The sequence below is a fragment of the Ursus maritimus genome, unplaced genomic scaffold, assembly GCF_017311325.1.
Source record: "Ursus maritimus isolate PB19 unplaced genomic scaffold, ASM1731132v1 scaffold_13, whole genome shotgun sequence".
NCBI lineage: Eukaryota > Metazoa > Chordata > Mammalia > Carnivora > Ursidae > Ursus > Ursus maritimus.
Genome location: NW_024423675.1, coordinates 69,349,478 through 69,369,002, shown reverse-complemented (window position 1 = coordinate 69,369,002; position 19,525 = coordinate 69,349,478). Strand labels below are relative to the sequence as shown.

Sequence of the window (19,525 nt, the reverse complement as noted above, 5' to 3'; positions counted from 1 at the left end):
CACTTGGAAGACACTTTGGTGGTTTCATCCTTACCAAGACAATTAGACAGGAACAAGAAATAAAAGGCAGCCAGATTAGAGGGGAAGAAGTGCATTTCTGTTTGTTTGCAATGGACACAATCTCATATACAGAAAATGCTAAGAAATGCACCAAAAAACTGTCAGAGCTAACCAATGAGTCCAGAATAGCCAAAAACAATCTTTCAAAAGAAAAACAAAGTTGGAGGGCTAACATCTCCCAATTTCATAACGTCCTACAAGTCCGCAGTGGCCGAGGCAGTGTGTGCTGGCATAAATACAAGCAGAGAGATGAGTGGAATATCATCAGGAGGCCAGAAACAAATTCTCATGTTTATGATAAGTGGGTTTTCAACAGGGGTGTCAAAAAATTCAATAGAAAAAGAATAGTCTTTTCAGCAAGTGGAGCTGGGACAACTGGGTCACGTCATGCAGGAGAATGAAGGCCACCCTTCTGCACAACACATGCAACACTGCAAGTAGATCGTACGCCTAACCGAACGCACAGAAGGAAGCAGCTGGTAAATTGTCATGACCTTGAGGTTTGCACCGGTTGCTAGGATGCAGCATCAGAAGCATGAGCTGGAAAAGAAAACAATAGACAAATTGGACGTCATCAAAATTTTTCAAAAGCCTTACGTTTCAAGGGACACCATCAAGAAAGTGAAAAGACAATCCCAGTCCACAGAATAGGACAAAATATCTGCAAATCACACTGAAAATATACTTCCATCTGAAAGACATCTAAGCTCTCTTACGAACAACTCAGTAAATAGGAGACAATCCAACTTAAAAAATGGGCAAATGATTTGAATAGACGTTTCTTCAAAGAAAATGTATAATATATAACATAATATATATAAGCATATATGTGTAATGACTAATAAGCACTCAAGAAGATGCGTCCGTCATTAGTTGTTATGGAAATACAAATCAGAAGCACACGAGCTCTCCCTTCACACCCATGAGGCAGCTCACGGGAAGACAGCAGGCGGTAACAAGCGCTGGTGAGGACGTCCAGAATTTGGAACCTTATACATTGCTGATGGGAATCAAGGGTCAGAGCCACTTGGGAAACAGTTGGCAGGTCCTCAAAATTCTAGACGTAAGGTTACCATATGATTCAGCAGTTCCACTCTGATGTGTACGTCCAAGAGAACTGAACCAGAACTTGAACACAAATGTTTCCAGCAGCATTATTCGGAATAGCCAAAAAATCGGAAGCGACTCAAAGGTCCATCAACGGATGAATGGATGGATGAAATGTGGTCTGTCCGTACAGTGGAGCATTGCTGAGCAGGAGAGAAGATACGGACGCACCACGCCAACGACAAGCCTGGAGAGGACTGTGTTACGTGACAAGAAGCCAGTCGCAAAAGATGTCACGTGGCGGGATTTCGCGTGTGTGGAGTATGGGGACAGACAAATCCAGGTATGGAAGACGGCTTGCGGGGGGTGGGGGTGAGCAGGAATAGGGACACCGCCGACGACACACATGGGGTCTCTGGTTGGGGGCTGGGATGGAAGTGGCTTCGCCGAGCTGTGGATGAACGAAAACCACTGAACTGCATCCTTCAAATGGGTGCGTTTCCTGGAATGTGACCTGGATCTTGATGAGGTTCTGAGGTATGTGAGGAGACGTCCCGCGGCCGACACGTGGTAACACTCGGAGCCGCTGAAGGGGGGGCACAGAGCCCCGTCAACCCGGAGGGGTATCTGCACATGAAACCAACTCGTGAGATAGTTTTATTTACCTGTTACCTGTTACGAGGTAACAGAAGATCAGTTACGAGTTAGCTTAGACGGGACCCGTTAAAATTATTAAAATTATTAAACTTAAGGGTTTTTTTAGAGTTATTAACTGATTAGTTTAGCAATCTCTGTAATAACTTCAAAATATCTTGTGAGGATAGGGGGTATTGTAAGAAATGTTTTCACTGACTCTACCCTAAGGATAATACGCTAAATCTACCAGTGAGACGTGGTTGATCAACCCGTTCTGAAAATTGGGTTTGAAGCCACAACGCGTCTGTCTGCATCCACACTCGGACCATGGGCATTCACCGATTACGCTGCGTCTGGCTCAGATCCCACCTCACTCGCCGTCTGTTTTCCTGTTTGTACCACAAACAGGGTCCATCAAGTCAGGAAGCTTTGTCTCCTCCCTCTGCCTCCTTCTGCCACCTCGTCGTGGACGAATCCCGTCTGCTCTATTTCTATTACAGCTGTTTTCTTTCAGATTCTCAGTCTGATAATTGGGCAGCTCATCTCCCTGCCCCCCGTGTCTCCCTGCAGAGCATCCTTTGCTCTTTAACCAGTGACTCTGCTAAAACTGAGGTCCCTGCGTCATCACTGCAGCCCAGCCCCCAGCACGGAGACGGGGGTGGGGACCGTGGCTCAGACGCACACGCTGGGCCTCAGCCCTGTCTCTGTGCAGATTCTCCCACCAGGTTCCCCGAGTTACCTTACCCTTCAGAGGCTGTTTCATTCTTTATGAAACTGGTATAATGAGTAGAAGATCCAAAAAATAATGCCGAGCGTCTAGCAGATAATCACGAAATTATCTGCAATCTGAATATGGTCATAGCGTGGATAGGCTCTCACAATCTAACCTACTTCCATCCACGCTCATGAATCCCACTTCACGAAGCGTATGCTTTGCCCACAGTTGGCTGCCGATATTTCTTCTGCCGTGGGAAGCTGTGATTAATCGATTAGAGAGTCCAGTTGGCATTCAATATCCATCCTGTCTGCCGTGGGGATTCACGGTTTAGTCCTGTCGCCCCAGAGTAACACGCCTTTTTCTGTTCTTAAAAGTGTCCTCGTTTGGACAAAATACACTTGCATGGTCACTCTGGTCGAGGGGGTCAGAGCTCCAGGACAAAGGGCAGAATTCACAGCTGCTTCATTCAAGGGACTGCTGTCCAAGGCCACCTGGTCTTCTCCTCTTGTTGACCCTGGAGTTTCTGAATTCTTCCATGGGACTGTTCAAGGTCAAGGTCAGATATAGCACGGGAGTCTCGGGCACCGGAACATGTCGATTAAAGGACACGAGCAGCGTTTAGGGGTTTTTGGTCCATTCTTACTAACAAAGTGATTATTCAGGGTGTAGAAATGCTGCTCAAAGCTACTTAAAATGTTAAAATATTGTTAAAATATCTGGAAGAAAAATGAACTTGTTATTGTCTTTCATAAATTTTCCAAGGCTAGTCTCTTTTATCTCATTGAAATTATTGTTTTGATGAATTAAGCTTTGTTAGGAGCTCAGCTAACTTTTTAAATACAGAACAAACCACTAGCTTTTTTTCACAGAAAACTGTTATATCCCTTGCTCATTGACAAAGAATTCAACATTTTCTCCCATAATCAAAATCCCACCCCAGGGCAGGTGTCAGATTCCACCCCCGAATAGAATTCTGATCCCACCCTGGGACAGGTGTTAGACCCCAGCCCGGGACAGGTGTCAGACCCCAGCCTGCAAAAGGTGTCATCCCAGAACAGGTGCCCCACCCCAGCCTGAGACAGAAGACCTTCCTAGGCAGCCGACCCCTCGGCAATGTCATCTTCCAGACACCTCTCTGGTACCCGTGGCCATTCGTTCATTCTTTCAAAAGTCTTTATTCCGCTCTAGAATCTGGAGGTGTTTAGTGATGCGATTTCCCAGACGGGCTCATTTGGAGCAGATGAACCACACGTGCTGATTGAATAAACTCCCTGTGGAAGGGAGGTGAGAAAAGAGGGACGCACGATCCCTGAGACCCAGAAGTTTGTAGGCTACTGGAGGTGTCAAGATCCGGGTCCTAGGAAAGACTGGCAGACGCGAGGACAAAATGTGTAATACAGGCAGCAGACCCGGGAAGTCAGGAGGAGCGGAGGGCGGGGCCAGGAGGTGAGTGTGGGGAGGGTCGGCACGCTGCCTCTGCACTGACCTGTCTGCACCCTCATCACGGAAATGCCCGAGTCGGGCCGGCGTGAAAAAATCCACATCTTTTGGAAGACTTCTGGGAGTGTGCGATTTGGAGGGGTAGGAGAGGTGGAAGACGGGAGGAATAATTAGAAATCTGTTAGAACAGTCAAATCCTCCACCTGCCAGTTGATTGAAATTTGCTTCAAGTAATTTGTAAAAGCAAAAAGTAAGTGTATGAATCTATATCTACATATTAAAAATATGCATTGAAAACATTTTTAAAAATCAGTGAATTTTAGTTAGCACTTGTTTCAATAAGCCAAATCCAAAGATAAAGTCATCAACTGTATGTTTATTGTTTTAAGTCCTATTCCTAAAGGGCTTAGCTAGGGCAAAGTGTAACGGAATACTGCCTAAAAAACTGAAGTGGAGGAAGCCTTCACAGAACGCACTCAGAGCAGAGTGCACGCTCACACACGAACACGTTCTTAGAGTCTATGTGTAGATCTATCATCCGTCACCGCTCTGGCCTGAACGTCACCTACCGTACGTGTCATGAGAGCACCACAGGAAAGGTCACCCATTTTGAAAAAGCTCTCAGCTCTTTGAACCTCACCTCACTTGCATTCATGTTAAGTCACCTGGCGATGAACTGGAGCTCCACTTCCAAGGGGCAAGTGAGAACTCAGGTGTCAGGTCCCAAGGGTGTCACCTGGCACTTACCAGCCGGGTGCCTTGGACAAGCTCACTGGTTTTTGGCAGAAAACTTCTCCCAAAGGAAGGCCACAATGTCAAGGTGAACCAGAGGGTGACGTGCTTCCCGATAATCCAGGGAGGGCGCGCTGGCGGGTGCAGCATTCGGGCGAAACGAAGCCGGCCCCGGGCCAGTATTGTCACCACCACACGCTGGGAGCACTGGGGTTCACTGTGCTATTGTCTCCACTAGGGTGTGTGTTTGGAATTTCTTTTTTAAATATTTTCTTTACTTATTTGACAGAAAGAGAGCTCACAATCACAAGCGGGGGAAGCAACAGAGGGAGAAGCAGACTCCCCACTGAGCAGGGAGCCCGACACAGGACTCAAACCCAGGACTCTGGGATCATGACCTGAGCCGAAGGCAGACGCTTAACAGACTGAGACACCTAGGTGTTGTGTGTTCAGAATTTTTGATGACAGTATGTTTGGGGGATGGTGGCAGGAGAGGGGAGAGAGAGACGATAGTCACGCTCTGGTAACTTAGACACCTCCAAGGAAGGTTAGAGCAGCACGGAAGAATTTACTTCTTGATTCAACAATAAATTACGTGTGTTTGTAACTGGGTGCGGGGTCAACCAGCAGGCCCAGGCTCCCCTCCCTGCAGAAGGACGACAGCATGGCATGGGCCGTATCTCAGCGCGTTTCCCGCGTCAGCTCTCCGGCAGTCACCTTGAGGCTGGAGATTTACGGCAGGTGAGGGGACCTCGGGGTCCCTGCCTGGAGGTGTCTGTTCTGTGGGTTTGTAATTTGTCAGACAGGAAACCCAATCACGGTTATGCCTTTGGGGCATTTTCAGTCCGTGTATACATCTGCGTTTTTCACTTTTTCTGAAGTTTGAAAGCAAATACTCCACACACCTCATTTCAGCATTTGTAATTTATCCGACTAGCCCTCCTGCCCTGCTTCCTCAGCCAAGAATGGTGAAAATTAATATCAATGCTAAACATTTTTAGCACTACACGTATGCACAAACATAGGCAGCCTTATTCAAAATACCACCATTTAAAAGAATAACACCTTCTAGGTAGTGGACAGGACTCACACGTTCACCAGGGTGGATCCCATGGCAACGTGATCGAGCTTCTGCCTGCAGAGGTCCATACGCTCAGATGACACTTCCAGATGCAGTAACCGTCCTCCTCACTCAGGTCACCGTGACAGACAGCGCAGACAGGCCACTTAACCAAGACACATTGGTTCCCTCACATTTCTGGATTCTGAAGTCCATGGGCAGGGTTGGTGGCAGGGTGGTCTCTCCTGAGGGCACTCTCCCGGCTGTGCAGACGCCACCTTCTCCCCGCGACCTCACGCGGTCGTTCTTCTGTGCCTCACTGGGTCCTGAGCTCCTCTTCTCATTGGGAAACCAGGTTTACTGGGTTAGCGTCACCCGAAAGACCCCATTTGACTTAGTCACCTCTGTAAAGACCGTCTCTCCAAATATGGTCCCATTCTGGGGTACTGGGGGATGGGGCTTCAACAGATGAGTTTTGGGGAACACGGTGTGGTCCACACCAGTGACTGAGGCATTTATCAGAAAGGCACCGAGCAGGGGAACGTGCGGCTGGCTCTGAGCGCGGGCTTGCAGCATCGGAGAACCCCGCCAAGCCCGCACCCCGCGTGGGGCGCCGACACACTGCTTTCTAAACACTAAACTAGTTTTCTGAGTGAAAACATAAACACCCAGACAAGAATGAAGAGGAAAACAAAGATTTATGCCAAATTCCACTCCTCTGATATAATTACCGTTAATATTTGGAGGATTTCCTTCTTCGGTCCAATGTTACGGGAGGACAGCATGTACATCTCCGTTTCTTTCCTCTTTCGCCCAATCTGACGTTCACGAGGTGTTCCTACCATGTGAAGGCTCATTTGTACGCACCAGCTTCGGTATTACGCGCCTCCGTAAATGCAGCGTAACCCATATAACATTCTCCAGTGTGAGGCACTCACAGATCTTTACAAATCAGCTCCATTATAGGTAATGTTCTAACACGCATCTTAGCACTTACACATGTTTTTCTCCATTTCACTGGGGTGGCTTCCTGGGAGTGGAACCATTAGGTCAAAGAGTATCATTATTTTACAGGAAATCGGTACATTTTATTTTCCAGAAGGAGAATATAAATCACATTTTCCACCAGAAAGTGAAGCCGTGCCCATCTTGATTTAAGATTATTATTGCCCCACATTTATGTGTCCATTTCTTAAAAGGTTTCCTTTCGATCTTGGTCTGGAGTTTATTTTGAAGAATGATATTAAATACATATTTAATCAAGAGAGAAGACCTTCCCAAGTATAAACTCAAGAAATAGTAAAATAAATATTGGTCAGTTTAATTTTTATAAACAAAACATTATATACATAAACTTCATAGAACAAGTTGCAAAAACTGGGAATGATGTTAGCTAATACTTCAATAACTAACATCTCACAGCCAATAAGGTGGTAAAATTGCGTGGAAAGCTGATCATTGACGTAAGTTATTCACAGAAAAAGGTGTAAATAAGCCACCCTGTATGGTTAAAAAATATGAATCGATGTCAACTGTTCTGAATAATGCAATCTAATACTGTTTTCACTCGCCACATTAGCAAATAATTTAATTTTTGTGTAAACAATCACTTTTTTCTTGGCGCGATTTCTCGAGTAAGCCTTCCCTGGACCGCTGGCCTGAAATAGAACCACTCCTTTGGATGAGGAAAGCTATTCACTCGTGTTCCAGATTGTGCACGAGTCAAAGTTACCGTCGACCCTGATGCCACGGTTTGGGGGCTCTGAGGGACTTGGGCGCTGCCCCTGAGCCATCCCTGCGCTCTGGTCCTTGCTCGACTGTCTGCTGCACTTCCTGCGCACGATGTCTTGGTCAGTGCGCGTGCCCGCCCACGGTGCAGCCTGCTGTTCTCACCAGACGTTCCCCCCACCCTCCCGCTCCTGCTTGGGGGAGAGTGGATGAGATCACTGCCCCGGGGCCAGGCGGACACCAGGCCTGTCAGCACCACTCGCTCGCAGGTATTTATTGGGACGTGGGGGATCCAGCCCTGAACAAAACAGACAAGGATCGGTGCCCCACGGACCTTAAAGGAAGCAAGGAAGGAGACAGTTGAGCACTGTCGGGGGTGAGTGCAGCAGAGCTGGCCTAGGCTCAGGAGCGCGGGGTGGGCGCCTTTCCCCCAGCTTCGCGTTCGGGGGCGTGGCAGCAGCAGTTTGAAATCAGTGGCCACGGTGAGAGTGTCTCCCCCAGGGAAACGCAGGCGCTGCCGAATCAGGGCTGCTTCTCTCCTCCTCGCCAGCACAGCACAGCGCTACCCAGAACTGAGGCGGGGCGGGCAGGTGCGAGTGCTGCGGGCGCGGATTCACTGTTTAATTAATTAATCTTAATTACTTTTTAAAAAAGATTTTATTTATTTATTTGAGAGAGAGTGAGAGCAAGAGAGAGAGAGAGAGCACAAGCAGGGGGAGCAGCAGGCAGAGGGAGAGGCAGACTCCCCACTGAACTGGGAGCCCGATGTGGGGCCAGATCCCAGGACCCTGAGATCATGAGCTGAGCCGAAGGCAGACGCTTCACCGACTGACCCCCCAAGGTGCCCCTCAGAGTTTAAGACAACGGCAGCAGAGGCTGCCCGCAGAGGTGGCATGGGAGTAAGTGCCTACGTGAATGAGGGAACCGGCCGTGTGGATTCCTGGCACAAGAGAAGCCAGTGCAGGAAGGTGGTGTGCAGGGGCCCCGGATAGAAGACAGCCTGGCGGCAAAACGAGGGGCAGTGTGGCTGAAACAGAGAGCTGAGAGGACAGAAGTGGAAAACTAGGTCAAAGAATGAATCAGACATTTTGAGGGTCATCATCACCTTGGGCTTCCACCTGGGATGGATGCCCAGGGAACCATGGTAATCAGTGGTCCCCGGTCCTGTCCTTACTCCCTCTGCTGGCGCCACCCTCGGTAGTCAGGAGGCCACTGTCTCTGCAGGAGGGCAGCCACGGCCACGGGAGGACACTCAAGCAGCCCCACGGAAAGAGCCACCTGCAGACACATCCACAGACTCCAGTCCAGCCTCCCGGCCAGACACGCCATGCCTGCAGCCTCCTCCCTGACAGAAGCTTTCCCAGCCAGCGTTGCAAGCCTGTGCAGGGGTGCTGGGCGGAGGGCACGTGTGTCACAGAGCTCTACACAGCGGGGAGGACACTAGCGTGCGAATATAACGCATTTGTTCTTGTGGCCCCTGCTGACCTCTTAAAGCAAATCTTCCACTGAACACTCATAACTGAGTTACACCCAGAGGCGTGTGGGTCTGAGCAGAAGCAGGTTCATGAATCATGAACAAATTCAAGAACAGAAATGGCGTTTTGAATGAAACATAACTCACTGTGATTTATTAGCTGTTCCATGAAATAAAAGAGAGAGTAAACTCTCCTGTTACTCATCGTATCAATCACATCACACACTCGTATTTCACAGGACAGGACCCAAGATTAATAGGCATCTATTCATTATGACGGCGGACAGATAGACGCCTTCAGACGGCCTCCTGAAAGCCTCCCGGATGGCGGCAGCAACGGGGGGCCACCAACGCACCCCCCCCCCCACTGCGACATCTTCCACACCAAGGACATCGGTTTAGGAAAAGGCGTATCTTGCAATGAAGTTACTATCACCTCAATTTCCATTTTTAAAAACATTTTTGAAAATAAAATGATCTGGAAAAAGATCAGGAAGTATGGGCAGCCTCTGTGTTGATGGTCTGCTGGTCCCTGACTGGCTGGGAGGGGTTAGAGTCGTGCACGGGGACCCTTGCATGAGCGAGGGGTTGGCTGCAGCCTCTCCATGCACCTGCCCCCGGGCCAGAGGGAGCACAGTAGACACAGCCTGGGCTGTCCCCGTGGACCGTGGCTCTCAGACCTGGAGGCTGGCAAAATGATGATGGGCCTTTGATGCAAACACAGCTGCCCAGCTTCCCCCCCCGCCCCGGACAGAGGGCAGCAGAGCCCCCCCGGGGAGAGGAGGCAGGCAGGTGAGGTCTAACCGGAGTGCAGGGCGTCTGATGTCCCCGAGAGGCTAAGACGCCCTGGCTCATTGACCCCAGCTCTTGATCACAAGGGGGCAACAGTCTCTGATTTGCACGCAGGCCACTTAGTTTGGAAGGAAAAGTGTGTTCCTAGGCCCCAGAGAGCGGCCATGAGCCCTGGTCATTTTCCCAGGAAGGCCTCAGGTGCAGGTGCTCAAGGACAGCGTGGCAGGGCTCAGCCCCGCCACCTACACAGACTCCGGAGGTCAGGAGTCCTGCATGTCGCCCGTCCTCCGAGCAGTGGGAGGGGCGGCCAGGCCCCCGGAAGCTGAGGAATGGTTCTCCCACGGACGGAAAACAGAGGAGCTCTCCTTGCCTTCCCCACTTGGGGACAAAGATTTGAAAAACAAGTATATGGAAACAGCTGGGGAGCATTTAAATGTGAACAATATCTGGGACAAAGTTCTAGTCAATAATTTGCCAGTTTTTCTGCTCTGCTCTCCAGAAAGCTCTGTTCTCTGAGGTCTCCAGGGGAAGAACACAGTTCATGTAAATCAAAGGTGTGGGTCCTTGTGGGTGGAACAGATGCTTTGGGGTCAAGCAGATCTGAGATTTATCCCTTCTTGCCCTTGGGCTACTTATTTAAGCAAAAGTGAAGACAAGGATACCTTTCTTTTCTGATTGTTTAGAGGATTAAGTTAAATGAGACACCAAAGTCCTTGCCACTTCATTGTTGTCCAATTAATGGATGTTTTTCTTTGTCTCCAAAGCAGTTTTTCTGTCTAGAAAATTGTGAGCTGCACCAACTTACATAAAACTCATTTCCAGTGTCAAAGCAGCTCAGTCCTTTGCTAGGACACAAGGTTCCCAGGACCAAGGATTCGATCGCCTAGTTCACGCCTTCCTGCAGCCCGCAGCCCCGGGACAGCCGAGCGAGGCACGCGCAGTTTATGGGTCTGAACTGGGCTGGCGCGGGATACCAGCCCCGGGCACGACCCCACTCCTCCACAGGGCTGCCTCCAACGGTAAGAGTTCGTCAGTTTGCATCCCTACAAGCCTCCGCGGTAACAGCAGACAATCCCAGTTTGGGAAACTTTCAACTGCCCTTGTCAAGCCAGAAACAACCGGATAGGCTCCTGTTAAAACGGTGCCGTTACCACCGGCGGCCGGGCGCCTACGGGCACCTCCAGGAGGGAGGCTCATTCCCAGCACAGCGCGCGGCTCCTGGGCGCTTGTGGGTTCGGGGGAGGGTTTGGGAGTAAGAATCTGAAGATGCACGGGTTTTGAAAGAGGCTTCTGAGATTCAGTGTTTGTGGTTGCAGGCAGACTACCAGAAGCCGAGTACCATTGGAAGCAGAGAAGTCCTGTTACCTCCAGCTCTGGCCACAGGCACCTTCTCGTGTGAGCGGCCTGGCGGCTCCCCTTGCACCAAGCCGCTGGGCAGAACACGCCGGCATTTGTCTGACAGCTCGCGGGAGACGCCCGGACGCGGGCTTCACACGCAGGTGGGCTGTGCATCGCAACACGTGGTGCTGATTATCCTGAGACTGACGTTGGGCCAAGTCCCCAGTAGGTTGTATTAATATCAATATTAGCAATATTTCTGTATTGTATGTATCATAAAATGTGTTTTTCAATTGTAATAGTGTATTAGGGTGATTACTGTTATATTAATAACCAACAGTACAGCGTTAGCATATTAAACATGCTTCGGCTTCGTGTTTTCCTTATGGCCAATCTCTTTATTTGGAACCAGTGTACCTCTTAGCAACAGCTAACTCTTTTTTTTTTTTTTTTGGTTTTCTTGATTTTCATGTTTTTTTTAATGTTTTTTTATTATATTATGTTAGTCACCATACAGTACACCCCCGGTTTCCGATGTAAAGTTCGATGATTCATTAGTTGCGTATAACACCCAGTGCACCATGCAATACGTGCCCTCCTTACTACCCATCACCAGCCTATCCCATTCCCCCACCCCCATCCCCTCTGAAGTCCTCAGTTTGTTTCTCAGAGTCCATAGTCTCTCATGCTTCATTCCCCCTTCTGATTACCCCCCCTTTCTTTATCGCTTTCTTCCCCTACCGATATTCCTAGTTCTTATGTTCCATAAATGAGAGAAACCATATGATAATTGTCTTTCTCTGCTTGACTTATTTCACTTAGCATTATCTCCTCCAGTGCCGTCCATGTTGCAGCAAATGTTGAGAACTCGTTCTTTCTGATTGCTGAGTAATATTCCATTGTATATATGGACCACAACTTCTTAATCCAGTCATCTGTTGAAGGGCATCTCGGCTCCTTCCACTATTTAGCTATTATGGACAATGCTGCTATGAACATTGGGGTGCATATGGCCCTTCTCTTCACTACGTCTGTATCTTTGGGGTAAACACCCAGTAGTGCAATGGCTGGGTCATAGGGTAGCTCAATTTTTAACTTTTTAAGGGACCTCCACACTGTTTTCCAGAGTGGCTGTACCAACTTGCATTCCCACCAACGATGTAGGAGGGATCCCCTTTCTCCACATCCTCTCCAACAACAGCTAACTCTTGACCCTGACTAGACGGGAAACAACCACACTTCACCATTTTAACCAGTAATTCAATTAAAAATATTTTATTGCCAGAGAAATGAAAGTGTTGGCATATGTTTCTCTACAAAAGACACGATTTCCAGTGACCTGGCCACAAGAAAGACCCATTTAAAACAATAGGAAACCTTCTTAATACCTACCCAAAGTCAATTTCCCTAACATTCTTACAGTGGCTTTGCAAAACTAGTCGAGAAATTACAAGTGTAGTGAAGAACAGTGCTCACGGGAAAGTAATAGTAAATGTCCTCACAAACGTCATCATGTTTGGAATGTGGGGCTGCAAACGAGCTGAAATTCGTGTCAGGAGCATGGAGATGGAGTTCGCGCCTGCGCCTGGGGCCCCTGCTGGCCCCGTCGGGTCTTCCTGCAGGGACCAGGGCTCAACCTGCCAGGATCTCAGGCTCAGGCCTCCCCTTCCCTGGAGCTCTGCTTCTGCACCTGCTGACAATGCCCCGTGGGAGACCAGGTGCTCCCACCGACACAGTGGACACAGTCCGCGCGGTGCTGAGGTTGTTGCAAAATGAGGTGCAGACCCCAACCCACCCCAGCCGCTTACACGTCCCAATTAACAGGATAAATGCTTACCTGAATATTTCCAGCTAAACAAGAGATGAATACGCCTTTCTACCCTTTCTCCCAGTATATGCGCAAATTGCGGCAGCAAAGAAAGCCTCTAAAGAGCAAAGAGAGACCTGGAGGGGCGCACGGCGGACCCCCAGCTCCCGCTGCTTCAGCCTGGAGGACAGCAGGACCGCGGCCCCATGCGGCGCAGACACACGGACTCACTAGCACTTACCGCCACAACCACTCTCCCTCAGCCACTACCCCTGCCTTTGTCTTGCAGGAACCCGCTCTGAGTCCTGACCCCCATGCCAGGTGGGACCACACAGGCTGCGAAGCCACACTTGCTTCTCCCCGACGGGACGCCGGTGCCAGCCCGGTGAGGGCAGGAGGATAGGCGGTCATCGGGGAGGAGGCTTCGGTGACAAAACGGAGTCGGTGTAGTGTCTGACGTGTCTGGTCCCTGAGGATGGGGGATGGAACACTTGGAAGGACTGATGACGAGGAAAAGCACAGGAAATAAGAAAGGAAGAAACCGTATTTTCCTCGCTGTCTTGTGCTATGTGGCCCCGTCATACCATCCTAGGCTCTCCTAAACGATATGTCTGAAATTATCGGTCAACGTAAATAACACCAGTTTAAATGTAACTGCTACTTAGTGTCTCCAGCGGAATCAGTCTCGTCTTCTGTGTCTTCGACTCCCCCTCTGTGATACCAGGACTTCCCTCCTGCATTCCCGGATGGCCTGCGCCGACACTCGCCAGACCATAGGCACCGGGCTCACGTGCATCTGGCAGCGAAGTACCTTCCACATCGTAAGTGCTCAATAACTGCTTGTTAAATTTGACTTAAATTGGGTAATCGTGTTTGCAGAGCGCTTCTGTGCCTCGTTATTTTCAAGCTTCCAGGAGCATATGTGGTCTCCGCTGTGCCCAATCCCGAGGGTTTCGACTGCACTCTGGGACCGTGGGTGCCCCGTCAGACGTATGAACAGGGGGAGCACAGGGGGTTGGCGGGAGACGCCGGGGGCACAGAAGACAGCTATGTCAGCACGTGGGTTTGGAAGTGCCAACCATTCCAGGAAATCATAAAGTTTAGCAGGAAGAGCCGGTTGCAGCCGTTAGAATTAATTTTAGGAAAATTAGAATAAAGGCATGTAAGTCATGAACACTTAGAATCAGAGTAAGAAGGAGAGTCTATCGTTTTTCTCGCACTCTCCACCTTTTCTCTCTGCGTGCCTTTTCTCTGTGTGTTCTAGCCTTGCTGTGTGATGACTCGAGCCTGCCTCCTCTCCGGGAACCATGAGACCGGGGAGGGATGATGTGTCTAACCGCTGAGTTTCTGGTTCTTCCCACCATGTCTGGCACGTAGCACCTGCTTCCTCCGAGATTTCCTGAAATAGGTGAGCCTATGATGTCATTGTCAGCATTTCCTGAAAGTCCCAATTATTTTTGTAAATGGGTATTTACTTACGAAGCAGGGTAGAGACACAGAGCTTGAATTACAGAAAATCAAACAAAAAACCAAATGGAATTCAGAATTGCCAGTTTTATCTGTACCATAAATCAAAAGATGCTACTGGTCTTGTTCTGCGACGTCTGGCACGAACGCCAGAGATTCTTAGGGTTTTCGTGTTGGCCGTAACAGGAACGCCACGGTCCTTTCTCTGCCCCTTCACGGCACTGCCGGTTTCTGCCGGCACCGGCCTCCACGGCGCTCTGAGCCCATCTGCAGAACCGGGCTCCACGGAGGGTGAGCAGCTGAGTTGGCGTGTGCACCTCGTAGCAGTAGGCGCCTTGTCTGGTGTGGTACAGAGGAAGCACACGTCCTCAATCTCCACTTGCACATAACCAGAGCTTGCTAACTCCCAGACATAAAGAATAAACACTGGGTTTCTTCATTAAAAACGCATGACAAAAATAAGTGGTTTTCTACTTAGACCCATACATGAATCAAAGTCACTAGGAATCAGCACTGTTCATAAAACGTGCCTCCCTTTCTTCTCTTCTCCAAGGAGAATTGGTGTATAAACTCAAAACCTATCTTAAAATTTATCTACAAGTGAAGATGAGGTGGAAAATCGAGTCATTTGGTCAATTACATATTCCAGAACACCCCCAACTGATGGATCAAGGCAAGTACTGTTTGTTTTCACGTGATTATCTCCATTTGTCACAGTCCGAGAGGATTCCCAGCTTGTAACGCTGAAGGGACTTAATTCTTCCCTGTAACAGTGGGTCTGGTTTCCCCCTGGAGGACGTGAAGACCCTTGCAAAGCCGGATTCAACCGGGCTGTTTCTGGCCCCCCACAGCTGGTGGTGCCGTCCCCGTGCCTGGGTTCCTGGCAGGTGGTCTTGTTTTCTGGGCTGCTTGCCTCGTTTCGTCGTCTCCGAGGCTCTGCTTACACTAATACTTGGACGGTATTCACATGCTTGCAACCTTCACTCCTGTTCATCCCAGATACGAGTCTACGTGTGCAAGTCGGGAGCACACGGTGATAAGTTACTCGTTTTGTGTTTCTCCCCAGTAGCTCTCTTCCCCGTGGCCCACGTCCCCTCAGCCAGCCAGGAAATAAAACGCCCTTTTCTTGAAGCAAGAATTATTAAAGCAGCATAATGACGAAATTCGTGGAGCTGAATCCACAAGGCAGGATTTAGAAAAAAAAAAGCTAGAGGCGCCTGGGTGGCTCAGTCGGTTAAGCATCTGAGTCTTGATTTTGGCTCGGGTTGGGACCTCGAGGTTGTGGGATTGAGCCCTCGTCAGGCTCTGCACTCGGAGTGGAGTCTGCTTGAGATTTTCTCTCGTCCTCGGCCCCTCCCTACCTCTAAAATAAATAAACAAATCTAAAAAAAAAAAAGAGAGAAGAAGAAAAAAGGAAAGTCAGGCCAGATTTTTTCTGTACCTCAGCACAGGAACAGAGGGAAATCCAGAATAAATAGGAGAATTACAAGCTGACATGGGTCCGTAAGAAATGCCCCACACCCAGCCAGCCTGGCCTCGGACGCTTGCCTCATTCTGCTGCAGGACCAGAGTCCTGGATGGACTGCTGGTTGGACTGTTGGGTTTGGAGACAGAACCCCAGAATCCCAGCCATAATTCAGAGCCAGGAGCAGAAGCAGAAGCGGAGCACAGGCTGAATCGCTTGCCAAGCAGTCTGCTCTCCACCTTGGCACCTTGCTTCCGAGGAAGGCCCGGAGAGCAGGCTGAGCCTCCGGAGGCCACGGGCGACCACAACACACCAAGACTGTGTCTCTGATGCCCCGAAAGGGATATGCAAAAATTAACTAAATTATAAATATATGAAAAAAATATGTTTCTTTCACAACAGATTTGTGGCCTGAGAGTCATAACCACTGGACAGATTCCCACCATGACAGTCGTGCTGCCATGAGCAGACACCCAACTTTGCCCAAAAGTCTTGTCCTGGACACTTCTGGGCAGGCCACTGACCATGCCAACTCCCGTGTGTGATAAAATCTGCTTTTTTACTGCCGTGTGTGAACGCACGTCCGTCACAATGTGCTAACGAGCCTGAAGACGTTCCAGATTTACAAACCCCAGCGCTGCCTCGCCGGAGCCCAGAGGCTCAGCATGAACCCGGGTTCGCAGCCAGGGACCCTCCGGAGACAAGCACCAAGCACGTAAGGAAGTGATGTGGAGTTGCCAGCGCCCTCGGCACTGGGGATGCCAGACTGGACCGGACATTAGGTGCAAGAGGTAACGGGTCGCATAAGATAAGCCAGTGTTGTCCAGCTCGCCGGGGAGAAAACGAGCTGTCCCTCTCCAATAGTAAATTGTGTTGACTGGTCATAACTCTCCAAGAAGACTCCAAACAGCAGCTGTAATACCGCAGATGACACTGGGGTTACCAGGGAAGATTATTCTCTTGTGAGCTCCGCCTCGTGCCCCGTGCGGGACCCATCTCACCTGTGCCGGTCCCTCCAGCTGTTTGTGCGACAGGCACCGGCCGGCCGGTGCCTTCCGTGAGCACGTCCTCCTACACAAGCCGGCCACGTGTCTCACGGTTAGTATGTATTTGTTTAGAAAGAGTTCCAACCTGTCATTATTTACATACTTAAGACTGTTTGATTCCTAAACCACAGCCCAAATATTTTCTTTTAAAATCTCTGTAAGTATCAAGATGTATTCCACAAAAAGTGTAATGTGTTCTCCCCGAAAACAGTTGCACTGAAAAATACCTGCCTTGTTTTTTAGAAAAACACTTCAATCATTTCTTGAGATCCAGCCATCAGTGCATTTAGATAGAAAATGCTTTCTGAAGAAACAGTCCTTGTTAAATTGTTTTTTAAAAAAATACGGTGCCTGTGCCAGGTATTCAGAAATTCCTCCTGTGGTGAAGGTATATGAGCCCTTCCAAAACCCATCTTGGGTTAAAATGATTAATTATCCGTAATAGACTCTTTTAGAACCGTGTTTATTCTTCCGTGTGCACACAGCAGGAGCCCAGAAATTGCTTCCAAATCCCCCCAGCTTCTTCCAAGAAAGTGGAGGGAAACAGCTGCTGGCACCCAGGCTGGGACGTTCCCAGCCTGTCCTGGTGATGTGTTTGCACCGGGAGCTCACAGAGTCCACAGGCCCGCGGCTGTCTGTCCGGCTGCGCTCTGCCCTTGCTTCTGCCACCGCATCCGCGTCTGCGAGAGCAAGAGCCTTCGGACCGGGACGCCAGGCCTGCTGGAGGGCAAGCACCAACTGCGCTGCGGGGGGGCCCCGGGGTCAAGGCCAGCAGGTGTCCCCGCCAGTGGGAAGCAGGGACGGTGCTCAGCCTGGCCCCCGCCGCCTCGGGGCTCTGGCTTGGCGGCTGCGTCCTGCCACACGAACCCTGCAGTGGAGCCCCAGCTTTCGTGTGTCCTCTCGGCTTGGATGAAACTCCCCTTCTCTGGGTAAGTGAAGACTTGGAGGTGTGTGTGGCGTTATTTTTCTCTCTGACTCACCGCATTCAATTTTCTGGGAAAGGCTCATAAACTAAGATTAGGACCGATGCACACAGAAACTTAAATTCTGTGATTTTACTTTCTGGAGATACTTTCACTGATCTCGCTTTGTCCTAAAACCGCAGGCCGTGTAGGGCGGAGCCCTCACCAGGAGCCTATGCCTCTCTGGGTGAGAACCAAAGTTGCTGAAGGCAGAGGTTTCTAGAAGTCTACCGTTGTGTTGATAATCTTTAATAATCAGGAGAAAGAAACCTTTCCTGGTACAGTATTTGATTTTTAAGGAGAAATATAAACATTGAAAGAAAGAAAAAAAAAACCCAAAAAAACAGAAACATAGCTGCTACAACTTTGGACCAAAAATTCTACCAATTTTCATAAAGTTCCTGTGTTTTCAGGTTAATTGATGACGAGTTTAATGCTGATCATATCAAAGTGTGGATGTTTGCTGAGAGAATTAGAGCCCCGTCAGGAGGCCCTGAATCGCAGTCCAGCACCACGTCCCACGGTCTGTTGCCGGGATCCCTGCCCTGCAGCACCTGTGGTTTCCCAGCGTCCCCCACGTGGTGGGAAATAGCAACCCAGCCCCTCTCTTCCTCCCATTATGATTTAAATCCCTCACTCAAATAGCCTGCCCTTCAATTCCAAAGTTTTTAGGCTCGATATGCAAAGTAGACCCTCTAAATGGCAAAATCCTAATAAAAATCAACTAACGCAGAGTCTGTGGGCTCAGCCCAGAGCTGATAGTTCCCAGGGTCTCCCACGTGATTCTAATGTGCGACGAGGGTGCAGAACCGCACGGCTGGAGTCCAGTTCCACGGCGGCTGCGGCGGGAGAGTGGAGCACGGGTGCGCGGGCGTGAGGCTGGTGTCAGGGCCCCAGGAGGCAGACGCCACTGCATTGTCCGTCGTGTGTCTCCCAGCAAATCACAGAAACTGTCTGACACAGAAAATTAAGTAAAGAGGGAGTAAAATACTTTCCTCCGTGGATCATTGTGAGGAGTAAAATGAAACAAGACAAAATCAGAAGCGTGACGTTCCCGAGCCGTGGCTGACGGACGGTGCGGGCTACAGACTGCTCTGGGCGTCACCGACGGCCCTGGACTTCAAACCCTTCTCCGTGGTGTATCCGCGCCGTCTGGGAGCTGTGTCTTCACCCCTAACCCTTGCCTCCTCATCAAACTTTCTTGTGATCCCACCGGGCATACGTAGTATTAAATGTATCTATTCCTTCTAATAACCTGCCATCTCAGGAAAGATTTAAGTCCGTGGGACTTCCGTTCATTGTCTGCATGATTGGTTAGCACTCCCTGAACACGGACATTTGGTTAACACCGACCTCGCAGTGAAGAATGAAGCGGAGATGAGCATGAGTAAGTGAGCACACACGGATAAAATGATAGCTTATTGATAAACATGGGATTGAAACAGCAAGTGTGACCCGCAGAGAAAGGACACACAGGAGAATCTGACATGGGCTGGGAAGTCGGTGAAGTCCGTCCTCATGGAGAAGGAAGGAGGGTCCCAGCGGAGCTGAGGTGTAGACGTGAAGATGGCATATGAATTCCTGCATTAAAAAAATCACCCGAAGCATACAGGCTTTTAGGATCTGACCCCTTGTGTGAGTCAGCGGCCTGGGCAAGGCTGCATCCAGCGTCTGGTTTGGGCTTTCCCAGAGGCTTTAGCCCGAGCGCTGGCTGGGGCCGTGGTCGCATGGGAAGGTGTGATGGGGAAGGTCT

General features: G+C 49.7%; 1 long non-coding RNA gene across 1 annotated transcript; it reads left to right on the top strand.

Moving 5' to 3' along the window:
* Window positions 1-7,477: 7,477 nt before the first annotated feature.
* On the top strand, window positions 7,478-11,445 carry LOC103660793. The gene is made up of 3 exons (XR_567896.1): window positions 7,478-7,797; window positions 10,455-10,706; window positions 11,004-11,445. It is a non-coding gene; the product is annotated as an uncharacterized LOC103660793 (long non-coding RNA).
* The last annotated feature ends 8,080 nt before the right edge of the window (window positions 11,446-19,525 follow it).